Below are 27085 nucleotides of genomic sequence, written 5' to 3'. Positions count from 1 at the left end.
GAGTCCTTAGAAGCCATCAAGCCCAAATCTCTCTCTCTCTCTCTCTCTTTTTTTTTTACAGTAGAAGAAACTGAGACACAAAGTGATTTTTTCAAAAAATGCTTTGACCTGGGTTAAACAGTTAATAAGTTTCTGAAATGGTTCAGTGCCTCTCCATCTCGTCATTCTTCTTCATAAATAAGATTCTTAAATTTGCAGAATAATCTGGTTCAATTTTATAGCAAAGAAATTTGAAGCCCAGGGGTTAAAGTTGATTTGTTCATCTCGGTGGCAATTGCAGAATGAGATTTTGGTGGCCCCGAATCCTTGGCTTTCCCTTCCTGTTGTCTTTATCTCCCATAACCTCCCGAGGCATGCAAGAACCACTGGGACCCTGGGCATCATCAAGGAAACAATGATCTGGGGGTCAGGTTGCTGGGCCCTCTTCCCCTTCTCTCCGTGATTGTTCCTGATTGGCCTCTGCCCCTTAATGAACACCCAGGAGCTGCAGGGAAAGTGGTACCAAACATAATAGGCCAATCAGCATCCTCAGGCTGATTGCACCCAGGGATCCGTGATTACTTCCAACTGGGGCTGGTGGAGAAGTGCAGCAGCTGCCTCTTCTCGGAAACTCAGAAGCCTTAATTCAGAAGAAGAGTCTGTCTTCTTGGGGTTCCTTCCAGGCATCCAGCCGCAGTCCCCCCACCTTCCTTCAGAGGGATTTTTCCCTGCTTCTATTGCCACTGCCTCCCATCCCTTAAGGGAAACTTTCTGTAGTAACGGGGACCTGAGAGACCTGCGTCCAAATCCAGCTAAAGCACTCCCGGGTGCAAATGTCCTTGAAAATCAAAACCTTTTTGTGCCTCAGTTCCCAAATGGCAATGAATTTGAAAACTCCTGGGAAATAAGAATAAGTATCATATGATAGCAAGGGATCTAGATTGGGAACCAGAAGTCCCGGGTGTGAATTCTGGTTATAGCCTGGATCCCTGGCCAACTCTTGTTGGACATAGCATTTCCTCTCTCCTGCTTAATTTTTCTCTGAAAAATGAAGGTTTGAGACTAGAGCAGGGCTTCTTAATATGGTGTCTAGTGGATGGATTTCAGAGGAGTCTGTGAACTTGGAGGGGGGAAAATGATATCTGTCTTCCTTTTGAGCAACCTTGAAGTGGAACTTAGCATTTCCTTTCATGACGCCTATAACCAGCGAGCCACAGTGTTATTAGGTTTGACCAGACTGTCGGAGGTCCGTGGCTCATAAAACAGGAACTAAATAATCTCTAAGTCCTTCTCCAACTTGAAATCTTAGGATGTTAGGAATACGCCAGAAATGCAAGGCACATATTCTCATAAATCAAACCAGGACTTCAAGGACCCAAGATTAGTAGTGGGTAGATAGAGCATCCAATCACTGGAGGAACAGCTTGCTCCACAGGAGGCAGGATGACCCTTTATCTGGGAGGTTGTACAGTCTGTACAGCCACAAAGTAGACTAGACTAAACGGCCTCTGACCAGCTTCCAGGCTGGGAGATTCTGTTTTTCTGTAGCTCTGTGAGAGACCCTGGGAAAGAAGCCAGCAAGGGCCTCAACCAAGAGGGTTGTCCGAGATCCATGATCAAGAGTATTTATTGTTGGATTTGGAAAAAGGAGAACAAATGCCCCTTTTCAAAGGGAGACGTGTGGAAGGGCAGGGAGTTCTCCTGGTTTGGTTTTTGTTTCTGTTTGTTTTTTTTTTTTTTTCCTGACTGCTTCATTATCAGTTGCAGTAGAAGAGACAAATTTTCTATCTATAGACGAGAAATCAGGAGATCCGAGTTCTATTTCCTGCTGCACTATTAAATAGTTAGGGAACCTTTGGGAAATTATTTTCCTTTTCAGGCCTCAGTTTTCTTCCTTGTAAAACAAAGGAATGGTCAGTGTATTGACTTATTTTACCTGATTCTTTTATAAGGAAGGGCTTTTTATGGGGAGAGAGAAGATTGATGTTGGGAAAGGAGACTGGACTTCTGGTTTCAGTGGAATAGGGAAGTCCCAGGGGAGAAACTTCTCTTCACTGGTGCTGCTCAGAACCATTTTTGAAGTTCACTTCACTAGAGAAGTGCCCCAAACACAGGGAAATTAAGGGATTTAGTCAACATAAAGCAGAGGGAGGATCTGAATGACTAAATGTCTACTATGCTGTGATGACTTTAGGTAGTGATAGAGATGGGAGGGAAGGAGGAAAGAGAGACACAGAGAGAGAGAGATAGAGACACAGAGACAGAATCAGAGAAGGACAGAGATGGAAGAGAGAAGGACAGAGATGGAGACATAGAGACATAATCAGAAAGAGAGAGACAGACAGGAGAAGGGGGGGAGAAAGACAGAGATAGAGACAGAGACAGACAAAGAGGAAGGGGGGGAGAGAAAGACACAGAGAGACAGAATCAGAGAAAGAGACAGACAGAGATAAAAAAGACAGGAGAGAGAGACAGAGATGGGAGAGATAGAGACAGAAAGGGAGGAGAAAGAAAGAGGAGGAGGAGAAGAAGAGAAAGAGAAGGAGGAAAAGAAGAAGAAAGAAAAGAGAACAGAGACAGAGACAGCGACAGAGAGACAGAGAACGAGAACATCAATGACTTTTTAAAATTACACAAGAGAATAAAAAGAAAATGAGAAGGGGATACAGACAAACATGGCAGTTTTGTTACTACCATGCTAAATTTAGTGAACAAACTATATGATAGAGGTCCTGATTAGTGCAAATAGCGAGTCTATTGAAGTAGTTGCAGATTTTCACATTTACAGTAGTCTAAGTTATAATCATGTAAAAGATGGTAATTGGTTCCAGCCCAGTGGAAACGAGCAGTACAAATTCAAATAATATGAATACTACGGGGGAAATCATTATTCACACTAATCGAGACTTAGCTTTGTGATCCCCCTTTCTGCTCTTTGGAAATAGAAATATTCATGTAGATGGAGGCAGGGCCCAGCCTATCAAAGGTCTTCTTCTTGGACTATCTTTTGTTCCCTAGCCCTCCCCAAATCCCAGCTTTCTTCCTAATTGAAGAGGACCTTAGAGATATTCTCTATGGAATAGAACTCAAGACTCAGACACGAGACCTAGATCCCCCCCACTTCTATTACTTATTTACAACACTTGGGTCCCCTATTTGACATTAATTGGTCTGATGTCCAATTTCTGTCCTCCCCACTCCCCCCCCCATTATAGAACCAGGCAAGTCATCTTAACACTAGGGGGCAGCAGCAGGCTTGGTCACCCAGCCTTGGAAATGTCCCTGCTCAATTCCCTGTAACTGCTGAGCTTCTCTACTTGAGGGTTCTCCTTCAGAGATCTCCTAAGGTTAGAAGTGGGCAGGAACCCCTAGTGGTTAGTCCTGACCAACTCCCTCATTTTATAGATGGGGCTGTAAAAACCATGATCTAGGGATGATGGATCTCATCTTGGGTCCCTGCAGAAGTACTCCCCGCTTGTGTGGTTTAGACCCACTGACGGTTGTTGTTTGGTGTAACGGACGGCGCATGAAAACAAGTCCACTTCTCCCCCTTCTGAGTCTGGTTCTGCCATTGTTGGACTTTGGACCAGTCCTCAATGACTGAAAACTGGAACATTGGGCTGAACAACCTAACTCTGTCCTTGGGCGCCATTGTGACCGGATCCAACGTTCTGTGATTCAGGGCCCTTCCAGCTCTGACATTTCCAGTTCTGGGTCCATCACAACGCTGAGGTTCTAACGGTCCCCTCCTAATGCGTGTTAAGGATTATTGCTCACTAAAATGGAGCATCAGAAGAGTATGGCGGTCTCTGAGACATCAGTATCTTTGTGGTTCTATGAAATGTCACGAAGCCACAATCTGGTGACCTACAGGAACTCAAGCTAATCTAACTTGAAGCCTAATGTAGTTTTTGAAGTAAATGAATGAAATTATCCCACGATTTGGGCCAATCTCACTATCATGGAAATGCTAGGATTTTTTTTTGGTAGTTCTTTTACCTTTAACTCCCTGATAAAATCAACATTTAGCCACTAAGTGGGAAGGGGGGGGGCGAGGAAGATGGATAATGGGCCGCCTGTGAAGGCTCACTTGGTATTGCCTGTGACAGGACCAGGGCTGTGCTCCCCAGCAACGCTAACACAAACCAGCTGCAGGAAGATGGAGGGAAGTGGAGAGGGAGGGAGGGAGAGGAGGGAAAAGGAGAGGGAAGGAAAGAGGTCAGGGCCTGGGAAATTAAATGTTCATAAATGTGGGCCCCAGCGCTTAAAAAGTAGGCCAGAATCATTAAATCTCATTAAAGTTTAATACCTATCAGTGCCACTTCAGGCGGGCCTTGGACACTGCTTTAATTTGATGGGTGTTAAGGGAGAATTATCAAATAATTGTGGTAGCTGGGGACTTGCTTTTATCATGTTAACATGGAGAGCTAGACTCAGCTTTGTACTTGACTTCAAAACCTGAATTGTTCCTCAGGTTAGCTGGCTTTTAGCTATCCAGTCCCATTTGTCCCAGACAGAAACCCTCCCCTGCCGGGTGCTAGCGCCTGCCCTTTTAGAGAGGGATGAGGCTTGGGCACTACGCTTTCTTAGTTTATCACCCATTCCCCTTAGGCTCGGGGGTGAGGTTACTCCATAAAGTGTGGTATGGCTTCCTGTGGTTGGTAAAAGATCTGAAATTGTGACCTCCCTAAGGTTGCCAGCTAGTTCCAAGCTGAGCTGGAGAACACAGAATGTTAGTAGTGGAAAGACTCTTAGAACACAGAATGTCAGAGATGAGGGACCTTAGAACACAGAATGTCAGAACTGGAGAGGTCCCTAAAACATAGAGTGTCAGAACTGGAAGGAAGCCTAGAACATAGAATGTCAGAGCTGGGAGGCATCTTAGAACACAGAATGTCAGGACTGGAGAGGTCCCTAAAACATAGAGTGTCAGAACTGGAAGGAAGCTTAGAACATAGAATGTCAGAGCTGGGAGGCATCTTAGAACACAGAATGTCAGGACTGGAGAGGTACCTTAAACATAGAGTGTCAGAGCTGGAAGGGAACCTAGAACACAGAATGTCAGGGCTGGGAAGGCCCTTAGAACATAGAATGTCAGAGCTGGGAGGGGTCCTAGAACATAAAATGTTAGCAATGGAAAGAATCTTAAAACATAAAACACCAGAGCTTAAGAAGGACCTTAGAACACAGAATGTCAGAACTGGATGGGTCCTTAAAACACAGAATGTTAGAGCTGGATTTTAGAAAATAGAATATCCGAGCTGGGAGAGATTTTACAATATAGCACACTGTAGCCAGGAATGTCCTTAGAACACAAATTGTCAGAGCAGGAAGGTACCTTAGAATGTAGAATGTCAGAACTGGGAGGGAACTTAGAACACAAAATGTCAGAGATGAGCGGTACCTTAGAACAGAGACTGTTAGAATGGGGATAAAACTTAGAACATAGAATGTCATAGAACACAGTATCATAGTGGAACTGGACCTTAGAACAAAGTCAAAGTTTTAAGATTGTTTGGTCTGACCCTCACTTTACAAGTAAGATGTGCAGTCGTTTCCCCCAATTACATTCCTATTCAATAAATTCTTCCCTCTTTAGATGGAAGGGATATTTCTCCTCATAAGCTCCGGCTTTCTCTTTTCTTCCACTCCCAAATCTACTTCTCCACCTTTCCAGCAAAAGCACATTTTCTCCATCCATGTGCCTAAAGAATGCCGGCCTTTCTCCCAGTCCATTCATTCAGGAGGCTGGATTACCAGTTATATGTAATACACTGTGCTAGGCCTGGGGCGCAGATGAGGATTGGGGGGGACTGTTAAAATAAATAAACAAGAAAAGACATAGTAGCCAGATACATCCCTGCACTGAGAGTGAGAACCGGTTTCATTCAGTCAACCTCTCCGGCCTCCAGTTTCCCCCTCGATGAAATGGGGAGGTTGGACCCCTAAAGGGTCTTCTGACTCTGACATTCCATGATTTTGTGGTTTCTCTGAGGAGAAAGAAGGACTTCTTTCTGGGAAAGTCATCAGGAACACCTACAGTGTACGAGGCACTGGACATGCAGAGATAGGTTGTGAAATCTAGGTCTTGACCTCTAGGAAGACAGGGCTTAGGGAAAGAATGCAGGGAGAGAGCTCACTCTCTGAGTCTTTGCCCCGGTGGGCCCTTCTTCCCTCCTATTGGAGAGGGATGTGGCGAGCTCTCCCAAGATCTATTTAAGGAGGGCACTCAGTAGGGCCATCTCATCATTTCTCCTGCCTGGCAGGAGCCATGTCCACATACTCAATACCCTCCCCGTCCTTTTCAGTTTCTTTTTATGTGTTGTCTTCCCTTTCCTCCCCATGAGATCATAAGCTCCTAGAAGGTGGGGATTCTTGTGCCTTTCTTTGTATTCTTAGAATTTAGCACAGATACTAAGTGCTTAATTAAAGCTTATATCCTTCCCCTCTCCCCTATCAGCTTGTGAGTTCCTTGAGAGGCAGGACTGGCTTTTATCTTTCCTTGTATCCTTAGCACTTACCACAGTGCCTAGCACATAGTAGGTGCTTAATAAATGCTTCTTCCCTTCCCCTCTGCCCTATAAGTGTGTGAGTTTCTTGGCAGCCAAGTCTGACTTTTTCCTTTCTTTGTATCCTCAGCACTTAGCACAGTGCCTGCACATAGTAGGTGCTTAATTAAAGCTTATTTCCTTCCCCTCTCCCCTATCAGCTTGTGAGTTCCTTGAGAGGCAGGACTGGTTTTTACCTTTCCTTGTATCTTTAGCACTTAGCACAGTGCCTAGCACATAGTAGATGCTTAATAAATACTTATTTCCTTCCCCTCTCCCCTATCAGCTTGTGAGTTCCTTGAGAGGCAGGACTGGCTTTTTCCTTTCTTTGTATCCTCAGCACTTAGCACAGTGCCTGCACATAGTAGGTGCTTAATAAATGCTTATTCCCTTCCCCTCTGCTCTATAAGCTTGTGAGTTTCTTGTCAGTCAGGTCTGACTTTTACCTTTCTTTGTATTCTTTGAATTTAACACAGTGCCTGGCACATAGTAGGTGCTTAGTAAAGATTTACTGACTGACTGAGAGTGTCACTCAACATGGCTCTAGTTGCCGAAGGAAGTCAGAAGCGGGGGCGCCCCGTTGGGAGTGCTCTGGGATTACTTCTTGGAGGTATAACTGGGCTTGCCTTGAGTAGGGTTCGGATAAATCCAGGCAGGTTATGTCATAACCGAATCTCTCGTTGGATAATGAGCCCACGGGTCCCGGTATGCTTTTTCCAGGTAGGTTAAGGCTGTTGAATGCCTAAGGATGTTGGGGTTCTGGAGCTGAAGGCAGAGGAATATTGGGGGACCTGTTGGAATGGCCGGACATACAAAGCAATGGGCAGGTAGAAGGCACAAGGACTCCCTCCTCCACCAGACAGGCCCCTGGCTACTCAGTGCTGACTCACCCCCATTATAAATCCTCCCCACATCAGCTGCGTCCGTGGTCCAGCCTCTCCAGGGGACTGACTCTTTAGCCACTCCCGCCCCCTCCTTTCCACACTCACGGCCTCCCACCCCGGCTGCTCCCTGAGGCCTCGGCCACATTCCCAGCCTCTTGTGATCCATGAGCTGGGGGCCAAGGCCAGGAATAGATTGGCAAATGTCTGGCTGCAGCGTCCCTCCCGGGGAGAGGAGCCTCGGTGGGAGGGAGCTTGGGTTGCACAGGAAATGAGGGAGCTCCCAGTTACTCTGGGTCAGTGTAATCCACAGCCTGAGCCCAGGGGACCCCTCTGCTTTGGGTAAGAGGTGAAGAGGAAGAGTAGATGTTCTAAATAGATTAGGGCTGTCTCCACGGCTAATTCAGGCTTTGTCTTGGAGACTGGCTTGTTCCTGTTCCCCCAGCCTCCCTTAGAATTCCCACCAGCTCCTGGAGCTATTAATGAGGACCCTTCAGCCAGGGACATGTATTCCTCAGGCCTTCGTTCCCTGCTTCCTCTGGGCCTAAAGCCTCAGGTTGTAGGGGTAACAGCAGCTCCACCGTTTGCTCTCCACTTTGTAAAACTTAGTGGGACCCTGTCTGTGGGAGGGATGAGTCAAAAATGAATCTATCATCCTTTTTTCTCTACTTCCCCGCCATTCCCCGCTTTGGAAATTGTGTAAGGGAAGAAACAGGCCTCTCTCTGTGTCAGTCTGAAAAGTTAGATACAGGGGGTTAGGGGAGGTTAAAAAGACTGTAAATATTAGGCCACCAGCAATAATGAAAATAAGCAAACAGGCACCATGTTTGGTCCCCAGAGGGCAAGGCCTCCCCATAAACAAAACCAGGCTCAGTGAAATTTAGGAAGAAAATGTAATCTCCCCCAACCGAGTCTTCTCCCCCACATCTTCCAGGCCCATTAGCTAATCCCCAGGGGTCACAGAGCCCCTTGAAGTTCTCCCCTCGTTAGTCTGCGGGTTGGCCACTGTGGTTCCATTGTTTGGAGTCAGGTCATCAGGGGAGGGAGGTTCATGCCAACCTGGGGTGGCAGCTTTGAGCACCAGACTTAAAAAGAAATCTGCAAGTTGTTCGGCAGGTCTTATCCCTTTAGACTTGGAAGGGGTGACTCCCGGCAGAGCTGACTGGGTCACAAGGGCATTTTCAAGTTCCTCGAGAAGATCAGTGTCTGACCAGGAGCCGATCGAATTGGAAGGAACCTCTGGTGAGCCCCAAAGACCATTAGGTTAACTTAAAGCAGCTGCTCGGCCCCAGTCACCGTGGGAAGGGGCCACATCTGGAACGCTTTACCAGGAGCTCAGCCCTACACTTGGGCTGCTTGCAAGAAGATCACCCATTTCCCGGCTGCCCTTTTATGAGATGGATAGGGTTACCCTCCCCTCCAGGGAAGGTCTGACCTGAAAGGACCTGGACACTTCCTACATAAGAGAGCATTAGTCAGTCACTAATCTGTCAAGAGGCCAAGGGCCATGAACAGGAAGTACAAAAGAGAAAAACTTGGGCGACATTGGAGTGGGTGGAAAAGTCTAGTCTGATGGGCTCAAGAGTGACCCAAAGAGGTTCGTGTTTAAGGAAAAGTGAACTACACAGAGAGATTTCTGCACCTTGGAACAGGAGGGAAGCTAGAGAGACCCGACAGGACTTGTGTTTAAGGAAAAGTGAACGGCAAGGAGAGACTTCTGCACCTTAGAGCAGGAGGAAAACTAGAGACCCGAATGGGCTTGTCTTTAAGGAAAGGTGAACTGCACACAGGGACTTCTGCACCTTAGAGCAGGAGGAAAACTAGAGACCTAAATGGGCTTGTGTTTAAGGAAAGGTGAACTGCAAGGAGGGACTTCTGCACCTTAGAGCAGGAGGAAAACTAGAGACCTAAATGGGCTTGTATTTAAGGAAAGGTGAACTGCAAGGAGGGACTTCTGCACCTTAGAGCAGGAGAAAAACTAGAGACCTAAATGGGCTTGTTTTTAAGGAAAAGTGAACTGCACACAGGGACTTCTGCACCTTAGAGCAGGAAGAATTAGAGTGGAACCTGGGTGCAGCTGAGCAGAGAAATGGAGAAGAAATGAGGGTGGATCTTTAGAAGCTTGGAGACAATCAGGTCTCTGGCCAATAGGTCAGAGTAATCAGTGTTGGACAGGGCCTTAGAGATTGTCAGCATGGGAGCTAGAAGGAGCTTGAAAGGCCCTATATCCTTTAGCCATCACAACCCTCATCTCTTTTAACAGAAAAGGAAATCAAGCCCCAGAGTGTTGAAGGGACATGCATTCGGAGTGCATGTGAAAGATCTCAAGCTTATATTTAAGACTGATTCTGTTCCCTTTCTGTGCTGGGAAAGCACAATGTTATGGGAAAAGCAATGGTTTGTAAGTCTAGACACCCAAGTCTGAGTCTCAGAAGATCAGATAGCCTCTCTGAACTGCAGTGTCTTCTTTGGTCACATTCAGTCAATCAATAAATATTTATTAAGTACCTACTATGTGCCAGGTCCAGCACTAGGAATACAAAGAAGGGTTAAAAGATAATCCCTGTCCTGAAGGAACTCACAATCTAATGGGAGGAGACAACATGTAGACAACTGTGTATAAACAATTCTTAATTCTAAGGTTTATTCTTGCCTCTACAAAAATATTTACTATAAAAGTATTACTATAAAAAATTTTTATGTAAAGGACTTTTCCTCTTATTTTTTAAAAAGAAATTATTACTTTTAAGTATAGGCCTACGAGCTGCAATGGCTGTGTTATTAATTTTGCCTAATTGCTTTACTCTGTTACATGATGTGTCTTGTGAAGTGAGAAGTGAGAGTAATCAATAATTATAATGACCAAAAAAATCAATAAAAATTAAAAACAAAACAAAAAGAATGAAAAAGGAAAGAAGGAGGGAAGGAAAGAAGAAAGGAAGGAAAGAGAGAAGGAAGAAAGGAAGGAAAAGAAGGACAGGAAAAAAAAGAAAAGAAAGGAAAGGAAAGGAAAGGAAAGGAAAGGAAAGGAAAGGAAAGGAAAGGAAAGGAAAGGAAAGGAAAGGAAAGGAAAGGAAAGGAAAGGAAAGAAGAAAAGGAAAGGAAAGGAAAGGAAAGAAAAGGAAAGGAAAGGAAAGGAAAGGAAAGGAAAGGGAGAAAGAAAGAAAGAAAGAAAAAGAAAGAAATAAGGAAGGAAGGAAAAAAGAAAAGGGAGGAGGAAGAAAGGAAGGAAAGAAAGAATCCTGTAAGATAAGCATTTTTATTATTCCTTTGATAAGGAATATGAGGCCCAGACAGGCTAAATATTAATAATTATCCTCAGAAAGAATAGACATTATCATTTATTAAGTGCCAGAAGCAAGATTTGAACTCATCATTTCCTGACTTTAAGTATAGCCCTCTCTTCACCCCCAATAGATTAGATATGCAGTGTTCCTGTGTGACCCAAGCCAGACTAAAGTATAATTGGAAAATATTTAAATCAATAACTAAAAAGATTTAATAAAATACAGATATTACATTTTAAAACTAAATGACTAACAATATGGCTCACAATTTCTGTAGCATTTTATGGTCACCATTTCTATTAAATTGGATACCCATGGACTAAAGAATGCTAGAGGAACCTTCTAGTTTTAATATCCTGTGATATGAGACCCAGAATCCCAAGCAGTTCCTCTGCCTGGCTGGGTCTGGCTACCAGGAATTTACTTTCTGCATTTTCAAATGGAAATTTAGCCTACTAAATAAACTCCATTCCACCCAGAAACCTCCAAAGCAGGCTTTGAGCAAATACAGGAAGCTCACCATCAGGGACCTAACATTACGGTGACATTCCATTTCTGACTATTAACAACCTGAGCAGTAATAACCAAGCTAAGATTTTAATAATTAATACTAATTCTTGGAAAGTCGGGGAAAAAATATGGAATTACCAGGAAAAGATTCAGAAAGACCCTATCATGAGCATCCACTTCTAGGTTTGTAAAAGCCAGGAGAATAGCAAGGTGTGTGCAGATGCATTAAAACTGGGCTTTGTTCATGCAAATAACTGTTTCTACGAGGGGGAGTGGGCCAGTTGATTTGAATATATACAATGGCCTTTAGATTTAGATTTAGATTTAGATTTTTGTACAAAATCTAAAGACTTACACAAGAGACACTGTGGCTTAATGGTAAGAGTACTGGATTAGGAGCCAGGAGACCTGACTTTGAGGCTTCTTAGATGTGTGACCTGTCAATTACCTGACATTTCCAGGTCCTAGTTATCTTACCTGGAAAATGAATATAATGATTGGGAGAGCTAGTGCAGTGCAGGAAAAATCCTGAGTTGGGAGATGTGGCTTCCAGTTCCAGCTGGGATCTTAGGCCAGGTAATTGGCAGGTGTATTCCTGAATATCTTCATCTGTAAGAGCAAGGAGTTGGATGAGAACTCCAAGAGTTCTTGCTCTCATAAAGTCGTACTTTTATTACCTATGTCAACGGGTCAATAATAATGATAATAACAATAGCTAACTTTTTAAAAATAATACCATATATGTATATGCATGTACATATATATATATATTATATGCTAAAGGCAGCTAGCAGTGGATAGAGCACACATAGACCTGGATATAGAAAGACCTGAGTTCAAATGCAGCCTCAGATACCTCTTCTGTGACCTTGGGAACTAACTTAACCCCTTTCTGCCTCAGTTTCCTCAATTGTAAGATAAGGATAATGATAGGAACTACCTCCCAGGGTTATTGTGAAGGTCAAATGAGAAATTAATTGTTAAACACTTAGTGGTACATAATAATAAATTATTTTATTCCTTTTTTTCCATTCTCCCTTCTGTTTTCCTTCCTTTCTTCCTCCTCTCTTCCCTTCCATTCTTCTTCCTTGCCTCTTTACTTTCCTTTCTCCCTCTGTTATTTCCTTCATCTTTCCCACCTTTCTTTTTCCTTCTTTACTCTTCCTTCCTTCCTTCTTTCCATCCCTCCTTCTTCCTTTTTCTTCCCATTTACTTGTATAACCTTAGTTATCTTACCTGGAAAATCAGTGTCATGATTGAGGGTAGAGCTAGTAAAGTCAGGAGAAAGAACCCTAAGTTGGGAGATGTGCCTTCCAATTCCAGCTTTGTCCCTAAAGTAAGCAGTGAATATTGTCATCCTAGTGTTGAGGTTAAACTCCTTGCTCAGAGTCATATAAGGTAGAAATGGGACTTGAACGCAGATCTACTAATACCCCCCACACACACACATACATATTTCCCCTTGTACCCGCCTCTAAATGTAATTTCTCCTTGTTATTATTATGTACAAGCACTGCCCCCTCCCCCCAAAAAAATGACTCCCTGTAGTCTCTATATTTTTTTAAGCTGTAAAAAGCCTCAATTCATGAAGAATTAGGACCAGCTTGTTAGCCTTGACTTTATTAGGTTACTGGGCAGAAGGTGCTCTCCTATAAACTGTGAGTCCAGAAAGGCCAAGGGAAAAAAATGCAAGCCAGGAGGAGAAGGAGGGAGAGAGATGGCGTTAAGCCGATGTCATGAATTATTCAGCGGCTCCTGATTTCACATTATTCTCCCTGATACTTTTACAACCTGTCAGTAAATAAAAAGATTCTACATTATTTATAGAAATGGAACCGAATTGGCTGGGAGGATTTAGTATTGCTATTATTAGGGGTACTCAGCACTACCTTAATGGGAAGAAGGGTTTGGGAGGGAAATGGATGAAATGAGCTTTTTTTCTCCTGCTCTTCTTGAAAAAGTGGGAGTTTGGGGGAGAATATAGAAATGGGGAGACCCTCTGTTGGCTTCTTAATGCCTTGTGACCAATATTTTCTACTTTCTGAATCTTCCCAACTGGTACCAGATCATTGGGGTTAGGACAAGACTTGGAGTCAAGATGAAAATGGCCAAGGAGGTCATTCAGAATCTAGAAGTAAGGAGGGTCCATAGACCTAAACAGAAAGTGACCACTGAGTTGGCAGCCAGGAGACAGACAACAATGGGGGCCATTTACCTCTAAAGAGTAAAGGGACCTCGTGTGACATTTTTCTGTTCCCATCATTTCTCTGTATGGGGAGATTCCTTCTTTTTTTTTTTTTTTCAATGGCATTATCATATAATTCAGAATTAGTGAACAAGTATTTCATGGTATAGTAGAAAGTACATTGGAAGAATTCAAGGCCCTGGATTTAAATTCTGGCTCTGACATTTGGACCTGTGTAATCTGGGTCAGTCTTTGGCTCTACATTTCCTCATTTATGTGAGGGAACTGAACCTGGTGGGTGAGGGTGTATATATGTGTGTGAATATTCATGCATGTGCGTGTTGTGTGAGTGTATTGTGAATATTTGTATGTGCAGATATGTGTGTGCACATATATGTTTATGTGTAGCACTATTGTAGGTGAAGAAAAGGATGAAACCTGGAAGGGACCATCTAGTCCTTCTAACTTGGGGTCCGGGAGCTTTTTCTTCAATATTTTTATAACTATATTTTCTCATAATTGGTTTCCTATATTATCTTCAATATCCTACTTTGTACTATATAGTAGTAGTAGTATTAATAATAGTAGTAGTAGTAGTAGTAGTAGTAGTAGTAGTAGTAGTAGTAGTAGTAGTAATAGTAGTAGTAGTGATAGTAGTAGTAGTAGTAGTAGTAGTAGTAAAATAAATGACAATTATATAGCCCTTCCTTTGTGCCGGGAATTGTGCTGAGTGCTTTACAAATATAATTTCACAGGATCCTCACAGCAATCCTGAGAGGATGCTGTTATTAACCCTATTTCATAGTTGAAGAAACTGAGGCAGGCAGAAGGTAAATGCCTTTTGCAGGATCACACAGTACCTGAAGCTGGATTTGGAGTCAGGTCTTCATTCCAGCCCAGCACTCCATCTGCTCGTGACCTAGTTGCCCCCAATGTAGCTGGAGAGATAATAGAAGAATATGTACAATTAGGTAGCAGCCAAGCGGGTGCCTCTGCAAGCACAAAAAAGGGGGTGTTTTAGGTACAGAGGATGAGTGGTAAGGTGGGGCTAATCAGATAATATTTTTCAAAGGTGAGGAGAATTTTGAGCCAAATCAAGGGGAAAGGGGGAACAGCTCATAGGTGGGCATTAGCCCAGGAATGGGCAAGGTAGGACAAGGGGGGCTCAAGCCTGGGAGAATCCAGTTTGGTTTGGCTAGAGGAATACTGGGAGGCAGAAGGGAAGAGAAGCAGCCCTAAAGTCATAGGCACTGAGCCAAAGGCCCCTGAAAGGTCCCCTCATCAGCTTTGAGTGCAGGTGGGGTTAGAACATCATGAGTTCTCATGGCCTCTTGGGAGTTACTTTTTCAAGGAATGGGGAGTCTCTATCATTGTTTTAGGTTAGAAAGTCAAGAAAAAGCATTGCTCTTTAATTGTGTCTCCCACTGGGCTTGAAAGAATTGATACAGTGTGGAAGGCATTTTGATTTTCTGGGCCAGAACAGCCACTATCCAGCAGGCACCATAATAAAATTCCTCCCCCCTCTTCCCCCTCATCCAATAGCATGTATTAAGTACCTACTGTCTGCAAGGTGCTGTTCTAGGCACTGGGAATAGAGAGACACACTTCACTTCCCTGAAGGACCTAACATCCTATTTGGGAAAGAAATATACTTGCATCTCCTATAAGAAGGCCTTTCTGATACTCTCAGTTGCTCATAGTCTTTTTTTACAATTCCCTTTATTTTTTACTCATATTTGCATATATTATGTCCACTGGGGGAATGGGAGGTTCTTGAAAATAAGGACTATTTCTTTTTTCATTTTGTATTCCCCAGTGGTAAGCACAGTGCATGGTAGGTGCTTAATAAATGAATGAATATCCTTAATAAATAAATAAATGAATATCCTTAATTCATTAAGGATAGATGGGCGGGGGGGGGGGGGTGTCTCTCTCACCTCTATCCCAATCTTTAGTTCCTTCTTCCTCCTTAAGAGCATCCTGAGAACAGGGTTTGGGAAAGAACCAAATATGACCCATCTTGAAGGTGGAAGACAAATGTGATCGCTATTAGGAGGGAAAAAGAGCACCTGATTGCTAATCTCAGGAGATTTACATGAAGTTCTCCCTCCAGAGGCAGTTAGCCTGGGAATAGGGGTCTGGTCACTCCCTAGTCTCACTTTCTTTATAAATTAGCATTACAAAATCCATCACTGGGATTGTTGGGAGAATCAAGTAAGATAATAAGTGGAAATCGCTTTACAAATCTCAGTCAACAAGCATTTATTAGGCACCTACATAGCACAAGCCCTGGCGATTCAAGTAGAAAGAATGAAACCATAGCTACTTTGCAAGGATTTTTCAAGTCTAATGAGAGAGACGAGAACATATAAAAATCTAGACAGCATTAATAGAAAGTAAATAAATAAAAAATTGTTGGAGTAGGGTGCTAGTAGTTGGAAAACCCAGGAAAATCTTCATGCAAAAAAAATGATATTTGAGCTGTGACTTAAAGGAAGAGGAGAATCCCTAAGAGCCAGTTATTATTATATTGAACTTTAGAATGGTTTTTGAAGTAGGGTCCCAAATAAAAATTGTTAAATTATGTCCTATTCCTGTCCAGAATACTATTGTTCTCTCAGTTACCCAAGTTAGGGAAGCTCAGATTCCTTACTCTCCCTGATCCCGGGTATCTGATCACTTGCCACATCTTATTGATTCTCTCTGCATAATGTTTCATTGACTCATAGTGCTTTGTACAGTTGTATATAGTAGGCACTTAACAAATGTTGATTGATTGATTGATTGATCTTTGACCTAGTGCTAGAAGGTGACTCAGAGACCATTTAGCTCAACTTCCTCATTTTACAGTTGAGGAAACTGAGGTTCCGAAATGTTAAGCACTGTATCTAAATGAAACGCAAGGAACTGCCATCCTAGTTCTGGACCTCGTTATTCCTCCCATGGACGATTGCATTAACCTTTTAGTTGGGTTTCCTTCTTTCAGGTCCCTCCCCTCTCCAATCCATTCACAGCTGTCAAAGTGATATCCTCAAAGTACAATTGTGACTGTGTCACTACCCTGCTCAATAAACTTTAGTGGCTCCCTATTATCTCTGGAATCAAATACACATGCCTCTTTTTAGTATTTAACCTCTTCCTCTGCAAATCAATCTTTCTGCTGTTGCTTATACTTGATGGGTCTTCTCCTTTTCACAGACTGCCCCTCACCCATACTTAGAGTACTCTTCCTCCTCCCTCCTGCCTTTTAGATCTCCCAAAGTTCCTTTGAAACTTAGTTCCAGGGCTACCTCCTACAAAGAGCTCTTTCCAGATCTCCTCACAAGAAGAGATTTTATGTATGTTGCATCTCTTTTACATATAGACTATTTTTTATATATTTTGTATCTCTTTTATATATAGACTATATATTGTTTCATCCTATAGATTTTAAGTTACTGGAGGGTATGGGCTATTTCCTTTCTGTCTCTATATCCACAGTACCTAGCCAGGTAACTCACATATAGCAGATACTTAAATCCTTGTCAACCAACAAGTTCTTCTAGTTCTTAAGTACTTTTTTTAAATTAACAAGCACTTTTTTCTTTTTCTGTCTCACACTTTCCTCTCCCTGATGGAAAAAAAAGAAAAAGAAATCCCTTGTAACAAATATGCACAAACAATACAATTTTCCATATTGGCCATGTCCAAAAATGTACGTCATTTTGCATATTGATCTATTACCTGTCTCTGTCAGAAGCTGAGTCTCATTCAGCAGCGCTGACTGATTGGCCATTGCATTGATGCGGGTTGAATAGCCATCATTATAAGATACCCAAAAGCCTCTTGGTTCAGGATCCAGGCTGGAAAGCTTCTTTCTATAAAAAAAACTGATAATTTGTTCTTTTCGTTTTCTGAATTTATAACCCTTCAATGGACAGCATTTTAGTTTGTGGACTACATAAAGGGCTGGTAGTTTACCTCTTATGTGGTATATGACCTGATGTGCCCTAAAAAGAGCATTGGGTTTGGCGTCCAAGGGTGTGAGTTCTAATTTCACTTTTGCTTCTTATTTGGATCAAATCCCTTTCTCTTCCCAAGCTTCGGTTGTGTCTTTCTAAAGTGAAGAGGTGGATGAGATCATCTCCTATCTCTGGCTCCTGTGATGGTTATGGCAGTGCCAGGAGTGCTCGGGAGCATGGAAGACATGTCTCAGTCCCCAGTGATCTTGAGCAATTACTTACATTTCTTCAGGACACTTTCCATTTTCACAGGGCAGTAGAGGGAAAAAAAGATTGTGGGAGACACTGAGAAGTAAAAAGTAAGCAAGCCAAAAGGCTGGAGACTCTGGAACCTGACTCCCTCCCTATGGCATTTTTCCTCTGAAAGGATTCCAGATGGCTCTTTCCCACCTCAAAAATGAAACAATAGACCAAGGGACAGAGCTTATCCAATCCCAGGACAGAATCAGTCACTCTGTAGCGTTGCCTTTGATAGGACACTGACTCTGTGCCCAGGATTTTACCCAGTGCTGGAGGTGTGAGAGAAATAGATGACATGTTCTCTGCCCTTATCATAAATGGAGGATAATCCAGTGCACCAGATGTCACGAGCATGGGTTATTTAGTAGAGTGTTCGTATAAGGGCTGACAAATCATACAGTACTCCAAGAAAACGGCTGGCCGCTCTATTTAGGCAGGCCGTGTCTTGGGTTCTGTATTCTATTAATGAGCCACCAGTTCTAGAAAAGCACAATCTCCACCGGCCCCCAAATCCCTCCCCAAAATACTAGCAGGATGGCCCTGAAAAATCCTGGCTCGACAGCTTACTATCTGTGTGATCCTGGGAAGTTAATTAACCTCTCTGGGCCTTCGTTCCTTCATCTGTAAAATGAAGTGTCAGACGAAGGTGATCAGCAAGGTCCCTTCCAGCTTTAACATTCTGTTTTCCTGTAAGAAAAGCCTGGCTTCCTTCCCAGGCAGAAGGCTGAGCTTGCCTTAGGTTTGAAGGTTGCCAAGGGGGACAGCCTACAGACCCAGTCTGCCGTCGGGGGGTCCCCAAAGCGGTGGGGGCAGCACAATGCTGGTTTTTAAGTCCAAGGACCGTGCTTTGAATTCTGTCTTGTCATGGGCTTACCTGTGTGATCTTGCACAAGTTACTTCCCTCATCTTAGTTTCATCACCTGTGAAATGAGCACCTTAGACCAGGGATTCTCCCAACTTAAACTTGCTTCTAAAAGATCCTCAGCCTGGTACTTAGAGTAGGTGACACTATAGGAGCACGGGGCCTGGAGTCGAGAAGACCCAAGTTCAGATACTTAGTACCTATGGGACCCTAGGCAGCCCATGTTTACCTCAGTTTCCTCCACTGTAAAATGGGGATATAACAACTACATGCCCAATGAGATCATTATAAAACATGTAGTATCACGTCTGGCATTAATGAATGCTTGTTTTTGTCCCTTCGCTAGTCAACAAGCTTTTATTCAATACCCATTCTACATTGGACACTTTGTTGCTAAGAGCTAATGTTACAAAGAAAAGCAAAAACGGTCCCTGCCCTCAGTGAGTTTCCAGTCGCAAGCTCTTGGAAACAAGATATCCATAGGATAAATGGTAACCTCAGAAGTAAGGGGACTGGGAAAGATCACTCATAGGAGGTGCTCACCATTGCAGCCTGCCCCATCCTGGAGGCTCCCGAAGACCTCTGAGGTCCCCTCTGAGCGGGGAGCATTCGCCATTCACTCTTGAGAAATTAGGAGACCCCACCCCCCGCTTCCTGCCTCTGAATGCCATCCCTCCTTCAGATCAGCAGGCAAGGAAGTGGTTATAAGAGTGGTTCATATTTAATAACGCAATTTATATTCCACTCTCAACATAAACTATTGTAAAGGCGCACTAATGTAAAAATACATCTGGCTTGTCAATAGTTTATCTTCTGAATCTGCATCTAAATCCCTGGGCATTCTTGACTTATGGCCACACCAGTGTCTAATGAATAAAAAGGTGCAAATTATAGGCCTGGCTTTAATGCTCATCATAAAATTAGATGATAGTTGCAAAAGCTGCATTCTCCTGCCCACAGTGCAGCAATGGCGAGCTATAAATAAAATGTATTTAATGTATCCCAGGGCTGTGCAGAACCAGGAAACAGTATGTTATCGCCCAGCCTTCAATGGATGCAACATGAGTTCAATGAAGTGATGACTGATCCATCATGGGAATTTATGTTCACTGTCTCTGCACAAAGTCGTGGCCTCAGCACTGTAAATAGCCCACAATCCTTCTAGCAGGCCCGCCTGCCAATAAAACTGTCACGGGGAGCCTTGGAGCAGGCACCTTAAGGACAGTGGGAACAAGCCGTTAGGTCCGGGGATTCGGACCAGGGCTCGTTCCTTCTCCCGTGGGGCCGGCTCTTACGCTGCCTGCCCACGGCGACCCTCCCCAGCAGCAGCCGGGTTTGGTAGGGGGCTGAAAGCCCCCCAGGCTTAGCATAGGGACCCCAAGAATGGCTCGGGTTGGAGGAAGGTAGAGAAGGAGGAGCCAGCCGCTGGCGGGCCTGAGAACGGATGGGACGGGACCTGCTGAGGATGGAGAAACCACTGAAAACTGGACGGCTCTTTCCCTTTGGGCCACTCACTGGCTGTAGACTGACCCAATCACTTTTTCTCCCATCTATGAAATCAAAGAAATTACAGGGGCCTTAGTTACAGGTCATAGATAGAGCTGAGGGAAGCTCTCAGAGTATTTCTACTCTAGCTTCCGTGAAGGTACCAAAGGACACTGCTTTTGGGACATTGGATTTGGAATCCAAAGACCTCGGTTTAAATCCAATCTCCATCATTTGCTACATACGTGTGACATTGAACAGATGTGTCAAATACCTGGCCCACTGGACACGGGCAGCCTACCACACTCCCCAGTGCATCCTGAGCCAGATTAAAATGGGAAATAGTTAACAAAATAAATAAAAATCAAAATATTACATTTAATGTAATGTTACTAATTACTTCTATATAATTAATATACAATAGATAATATACTTAATGCAATATTAGTTATATATGATAACATACAATAGATAATGTAATATTATTCATATGTGATTGACATAACAATAGATTGGGGCTTCTTAAACTTTTTCCATTCACAACTCCTTTTCATCTGAGAAATTTTTATGTGACCCCAGATATATAGGTCTATAAAACAGATATACTGATAATAAATCATAATTTCATAACCTCCACATTGTGACCCCATGGTTTAAGACGTTTTGCAATAGATATTATATTTTAATGCAATATTAATTGTGTATAATTAACATCCAGTTGATAATATTGCACCTTATATATGCATACTTGTGCATGATTACTATACAATAGTGTTATATTTTGATATATTATTTATTAATTATGCATAATTAATAGACAGTAGATAATATTACATTTTAAAGCTAAGTCAGTCTGTGGTTTGCAGAAATCGTTATGTACCAATGAGTGACTTCCCTTTTCTATTTGAGTTTAACACCATTGACCTTTACCTTTCTGCTTCTCAGTTTCCTCTTCTGGAAAATGAAGAGTTGGATTCGTTGACCTCAGAGATCCCGCATCAGCTCTCGACCTATGATCCTATAAACTCTTTTATTTCATAAATGAGGAAACTGACTTCTAAGAAATCTTTAGGATCTGGAGCTACTCCTTGATGAAGTGGGGAGGCTTTGGAATTCCTTTATTCATTTATTCATTCACTCAAAACATTTCATTATATGATCTATTTTTATATGTCATATACAAATAATATTATATATAAAATATTTAAATATGTATTTCATTATAATCTTGCCATGTTCCCAGAATGGTATCATAGGGTAGGGAATAGCATTGTATTAGAAAATAGGAAGACCTGAGTTCAGATCTCAATTCTGTCACTTACTCGTTTTGCAATTCTGAGCTAGTTTTGTAATTCTGTGTTCCTGGGTCAGCTTCCATAGGACTTATCTACTAAGTCATAGATATGTTTGCCATCTGCATTGTTGGAAGGGGCTTCCTATTCTAAAGAAATGGCATGTTATAGGATCATAGATCTGCTCCTGCAAAGTAGAGGAAATATCATCCAGTTTCTCATTTTAGAGGTGAGGAAACTGAGACCCGGGGAGGCCTTGAGGATAAGTGATCCTGTATTCATATACTTTGTGCCCTGCACTGTTCTAGGTGAGTACCTTCAAAACACAATCTAGTTGAAGGGAGAAGATTCTGGGAATGTATACAAGTCCGAGACTGAGAAGGAGAGAGACAGACAGAATATATATACATATTGAGAGACAGAGATAGAGATGGAGACAGAAAGACAGAGACCTACCATTTAACTCTAATTCTTATGAATCTATGACATTCCCAGATTTGCATAAAATAAGAGATCCTGGTCATAGTGACTCTGCAGTGCTGGGGACCAGGGGCAGGATCAGGCGAGAGAGAGAAAGAGAGAGAGAGACAGACAGACAGACAGAGACAGAGACAGAGACAGAAAGACAGAGAAGAAGAGAGAGAAGAGAGACAGAGACAGAGAGAGATGGAGAGACAGAGACAGGGAGAAAGAAAGATAAATAGAGAGAGAAACAGAGAGAGACAGAGACAGAAGATAGAAACAAAGAGACAGAAAGAGAGAAAAATAGAGAAATAGAGATGAGAGAGAGAGACGAGAGATGAGAGAGAGAGAGACAGATCAGACAGACAGACAGACAGACGAGAGAGAGAGAGAGAGAGACAGACAGACAGACAGACAGATGAGAGAGAGAGACGAGAGAGAGAGACAGACAGAGAGAAACAGACGAGAGAGAGAGAGAGAGAGAGAGAGAGAGAGAGAGAGAGAGAGAGAGAGAGAGAGAGAGAGACGAGAGAGAGAGAGAAATCATCTTTTCTGCTTGCCTATCCTTCCTCCACCTAGATATTGGTTGTGGGAAGTCAAGGGGAGAACAATATAGGGAATCTGAGAAAGGAATGAGAACAGAGACTGACCATGACAGGCTTATAATAAATGTTTATGAGTGAATGAATAAGGGGATTCTGTGGTTTTTCCACTCCATGACTTAGCAGCCCCAGATACGTTAGGCTCATTTCCCCATCCGTAATAGGCCACAGGGCCAGCTCTGTGGAGGGCAGTCTTGCCACAAGGAGCAGTCCCTTCAGGATGGCTGTGTGGAGACCTTCTGTCCCTCAGGTTCCAGCGTTTAAGGCCCTTTGCCTCGGCTCTGCTTGGATGCAGCTGTAAAGGATAATTCGGAACACCAGTCCACTCTGCCGCTTGGCGGGAACAAGTTTAACTTCTCCCAGCCCTCACACCCAAACATCCTAATTGGACATATGCCCACCCACCCCTGCCCTCCCACTCAGGAAACAGTTCCCCAGGACCCTCAGAGGAATCCAAAAGGCAGCTGGAGCCTCGAGGACTCAGTGAGGGGGAGGAAATGGAGAGGCCAGAGGAAAATTCATAGTGACACTATTGATTCTGCAGTGATGGCTGAATTCCCTTAGCTTTCTGTTCCAGACCTTATGGAACATGACCAGAATGAGGCCGGTCACCTGCTCACTATAATTCACTGCTTTTTTTGGCTTTAATTCATCATTCAGCCCTAAGGTAAATGTGGCAGGTCCCACCGGGTCCTGCGAATAAAAGGGGCCTTGACCTTCAGGTTCTCTGCCTCAGTCATTTAGCATCATATCATTTAGCAGGCACCTCATCCATCCCCCCACCCCCAGCTCAGTTTATAAGAAGCTGAAGCCCAAAGAAGGGAGGTGACTTATCCCAGCTTCTGGCATTATGGCCTTACTCATCAGTCACTCAAGTTACTTGTAAGATATTACTTTAAATCTCCTAGATCGTTTCTTCCACCAAGTCAGCCCACAATCACAATCACTGATCCATAAGAGGTATCAGTGTGTACTCCCATGGAATCATCCCTTGCAACTGGATGGGACAATGAATAGGGAGCTAGGCCTGGAATCAGGAAGACCTATTCAGATCCATTAATCAATCAATAAAACACTTATTAAGCACCTGCTTTGTGTTGGGCACTGTGCTGAGCTCCAAAGTCTGTTAACTGCCATCTGCCTCAGTTTCCTCAGCTGTAAATTGGAAATTATAATAACACCTGCCTCCCAGAGTGAATGCAAAGATTAAATGAGACAAAATTTGTAAAGTGCCTGGCACTTAATAAATGCTTCCTTCCTTCCATGGCCTAATGGCTTCGGTGAATAAGCTATAAGGTAGTAAGGAGAAAGGCTGAGCAAGACAAATGGTCAGCTCTCTGACTCTCCATATATTCATTTCTTGCTCTGATTCAGTCCTCAGGGTGTCAATCTGTGCTCAGGAAGATGGTTTCCCACTGGTTTTGGATTTCAGCTCCCAGACTCCATCTCCCCAGCCGCAGCGTAGGGATTGCCTTTCCCCCATTATAAGATTTGCCTCTTCATCCACATCCCAGGCACATTACCCTTGTGCGGGTCAAGTGAACGCGAATATACTCCATGAGGTAGAATTTAATTGTTCTGCCGATTTCTTGTGTGTTATTTCTTTCTCCTTGATAAGATTAGAGGAGCAAGGACCACATTTTATCTTTTTCCATCTCCCACAGTGCCTAACAAAGGGCTGGGTACACAATAAATGTTTACAGTGTGCCCGACAATCATCACTCACATTTCTAGGGTACCTTAAGGTTATAAAGCCCCGTGAGACTGGCAGTCTGTTTACCATCCTCAAATTTCAAATGAGATGAATGAGGCTGAGAGTCGAAGTTATTTGCCAAAGACCATGCAGCTAGGAAGTGGCTGAGCCAGAGATACCCACTCATGGCTCCCTACCCCAGCTGCAACGTTCTTAGCCGCTACATCTGGATTCCTCCAAGGCTAAACACTCAAGATGTATGCTTGGCTAACTCCCTGCTGAAGAGAAAAGAAAGGGAGGGAAGAGACCAAGCTTTTGAGGGCTAAACTGGGGCCTGCCAAGAGAATCATTCCCTACGGTAGCAGAGAGGAAAGTAAGAACAGGAAGGCAGACAATTGCCAAGACCTGTTGAGGTTGCCTTAGGAGAGGAATTTATAAAAGGTAACCGATGGTGCCGGCAGTGAAGTTGAGGCAAGCAGGGAGGAAAACCAAGGACCAAAGGGGAAAGGAGGACCTGTGGGGGAGAGACAGAGGCACTGGCAAGATAGTTTTCCAGCTCTGCCTTCAAGCAATTGGGATCCTTCCTGAATCAAGAGCCATCAAACTCTCCACTCTCCCATTTCTGCCTTTTAGAAATGACCTTTGGGAAAAAGATTAATGACATTGGTCCAGTGTTGAATGAGCAGGTGTTGCCATTTTTAATCACCCCTTGCCATTGACTTGCTAACCTCAGCAGAAGGCAAGGACTAAATTGTGGAGAGACCCCTGGATTTGCAGGAAGGGAGTCCTGAGGTCAGATCTTACCTCACTAGTTCCCTGGTTCTGCACAAATCATTCAATTTCTTTCTGTATCGATGCCCTCATCTGTAAAATGGGGATAATAATGGGCTTCGATGAATAAGAAGTGGAAGAAGTGAATAAGCTATAAGGCAGTGGGGAGAAAGGCTGAGCAAGACAAATGGTCAGCTCCCTGACCCTTCTACCTCACAGGGCAGGTGGGAAAGTCAAATGATTGGTATATAAAAAGCGTTCTAAAATTTGTTGTTGTTCAGTCATTTTTTCAATTCTTCATGACCCCATTTGGGACATTCTCAACAAAGATACTGGAGTGGTTTCTCATTTTTTTCTCCAGCTCATTTGACAGGTGAGGAAACTAAGGCAAACAGGGTTAAGTGACTTGCCCAGGGTCTCACAGATAGTAAGTGTTTATGCCCAGAGATGAACTCATGAAGATGAGTCATCCTGATTCCAGGCCTGGCACTCTGTGCCATCTAGCTCTCCTAAACTTTGTTTAATTAGTATTTTATTTTTCCAAATACATGTAAAAATAGTTTCCAACATTCATTTTTATAAAATTTTGTGTTCCAAATTTTTTTCCTCCCTCCCTCCCTTACTTCCCCCCTACCCAAGACCGCAAGCAATCTGATATATGTTAAATATGTGCAGTTCTTGTAAACATATTTCCATATTTGTCATCTTGTAGGAGAAAAATCAGATCAAAATCTCCTAAACTTTGAAGTGCTATAAAAACATTATCATTATTGATAATAAACAGATACGATTCCAGATTCCTTTTCTTGCTCAAAACTTGCTAGATCAAGAAGCAAGACATTCCTTTGGTTTCCTGATCAGCAAATGAAGAGATTTTGTTATATCAGTAATTATCAAAATGTAATCTAGAATCTCTAGGAGCCTCCAAGACTTTTTATGGGGTTGGGGGGAGGATCTGTGAAATCAATACTATTTTCATAGTAATACTAAGACATTTTGATTTTCAACATGGTAAATATCAATAGCCATAATTCACATAAATAAAAGTTCTTAGAGGAAAGGGTCCTCAATCATTTTTTAAGAATGTAAAAGGGTCCCGAGGCCCAAGATCTTGAGAATTGCATGTTAGATGATCTCTGAGGTTATGTCTGGTTCTGAATCCTACAATCCCATGACTCTTAGAAATTCTGTTCATAGAACAGGAGAACGCAAGAATTGTTTTGTTTTGTTTTGTTTTTTGAGTGATCAGAACTATTCCCTGGACATGGGTACAATAGCAATAACATTGTTTATTTCTAGATTTCGCTAAGAAAGTACGTGTTTTCCTCCTCACAATTCCTTTCTCAGGAAAGTCATGAAGGTATTGTTATCTCCATTTTATTTTTTTAATAGTACTTTTCCCCTCCAGTTACATGTCAAGACAATTTTTAGCATTCATTTTTATAAGACTTTGAGTTCCAAATTTTCTCCCTTCTCCTTCCTCTTCCCTCTTCCAAAGATGATAGGCAGCTTGATATAGTTTATTCATGGGCTATCATGTGAAACATACTTCCATATTAGTCACAGTTGTGAAAGAAGAAAGAGATTAAAAGGAGGAAAAAAAACATGAGTAAGAATAAAGTAAGTGGGAAAAATTATATTTTGATCTGCATTCAGAGTCCATCAACTCCTTATGTAGATATAGAGAACATTTTCCTTCATAAATCCTTTATCTTGGATCATTGTGTTGCTGAGAAAAGCTGAGTCATTCATAGTTGATCATAATGTTACTGATATTGTATAAAGTGTTTTCCTGGTTCTGCTCAGTTCGTTTTGTATCACTTCATACAAGTTTTTCCAGGATTTTCTGAAATCCTGATCATCATTTCTTACTGCACAATAGTATTCCATTACATTCATATACCACAGGTTGTTCAACCATTTCCCAACTGATGGGCATCTATTTCCAATATTTTGCCACCACAAAATGGCTGCTGTAAGTATTTTTGCATATGTAGATCTTTTCCCCTTTTTAATGATCTCTTTGGGATATAGACCTCGTAGTGACAGTGCTGGATCAAAGTTTATGCATACTTTTATAGTCCTTTGAGCATAGTTCCAAATTGCTCTCCAGAATAGTTGAATCAATTCACAACTTTGCATTACTGTCCCAATTTTCCCACATCCTCTCCAACATTTATCACTTTTTTTTTTTTTTTTTTGCCATATCACCCATCTGATAGATCTGAAGTGTTATCTCAGAGTTGTTTCAATGGGCATTTCTCTAATCAAAAATGATTTAAAATTC

The 27085-nt window shown here is 42.7% G+C and overlaps 1 protein-coding gene and 1 long non-coding RNA gene across 2 annotated transcripts in view; both read left to right on the top strand.

The window, feature by feature from the left end:
- The window catches only part of GSE1 (Gse1 coiled-coil protein), a 776456-nt gene that overhangs the window by 386315 nt on the left and 363056 nt on the right, over positions 1–27085 (top strand). The window lies entirely within an intron of this gene.
- LOC127547838 (uncharacterized) lies at positions 86–10508 on the top strand. Its single transcript, XR_007950277.1, has 2 exons — positions 86–4790; positions 4890–10508. It is a non-coding gene; the product is annotated as an uncharacterized LOC127547838 (long non-coding RNA).

The sequence above is a fragment of the Antechinus flavipes genome, chromosome 2, assembly GCF_016432865.1.
Source record: "Antechinus flavipes isolate AdamAnt ecotype Samford, QLD, Australia chromosome 2, AdamAnt_v2, whole genome shotgun sequence".
In the NCBI taxonomy this organism is placed as follows: domain Eukaryota; kingdom Metazoa; phylum Chordata; class Mammalia; order Dasyuromorphia; family Dasyuridae; genus Antechinus; species Antechinus flavipes.
Note: the sequence above shows the minus strand (reverse complement) of the source record. Positions and strands in the feature narration are given on the sequence as shown.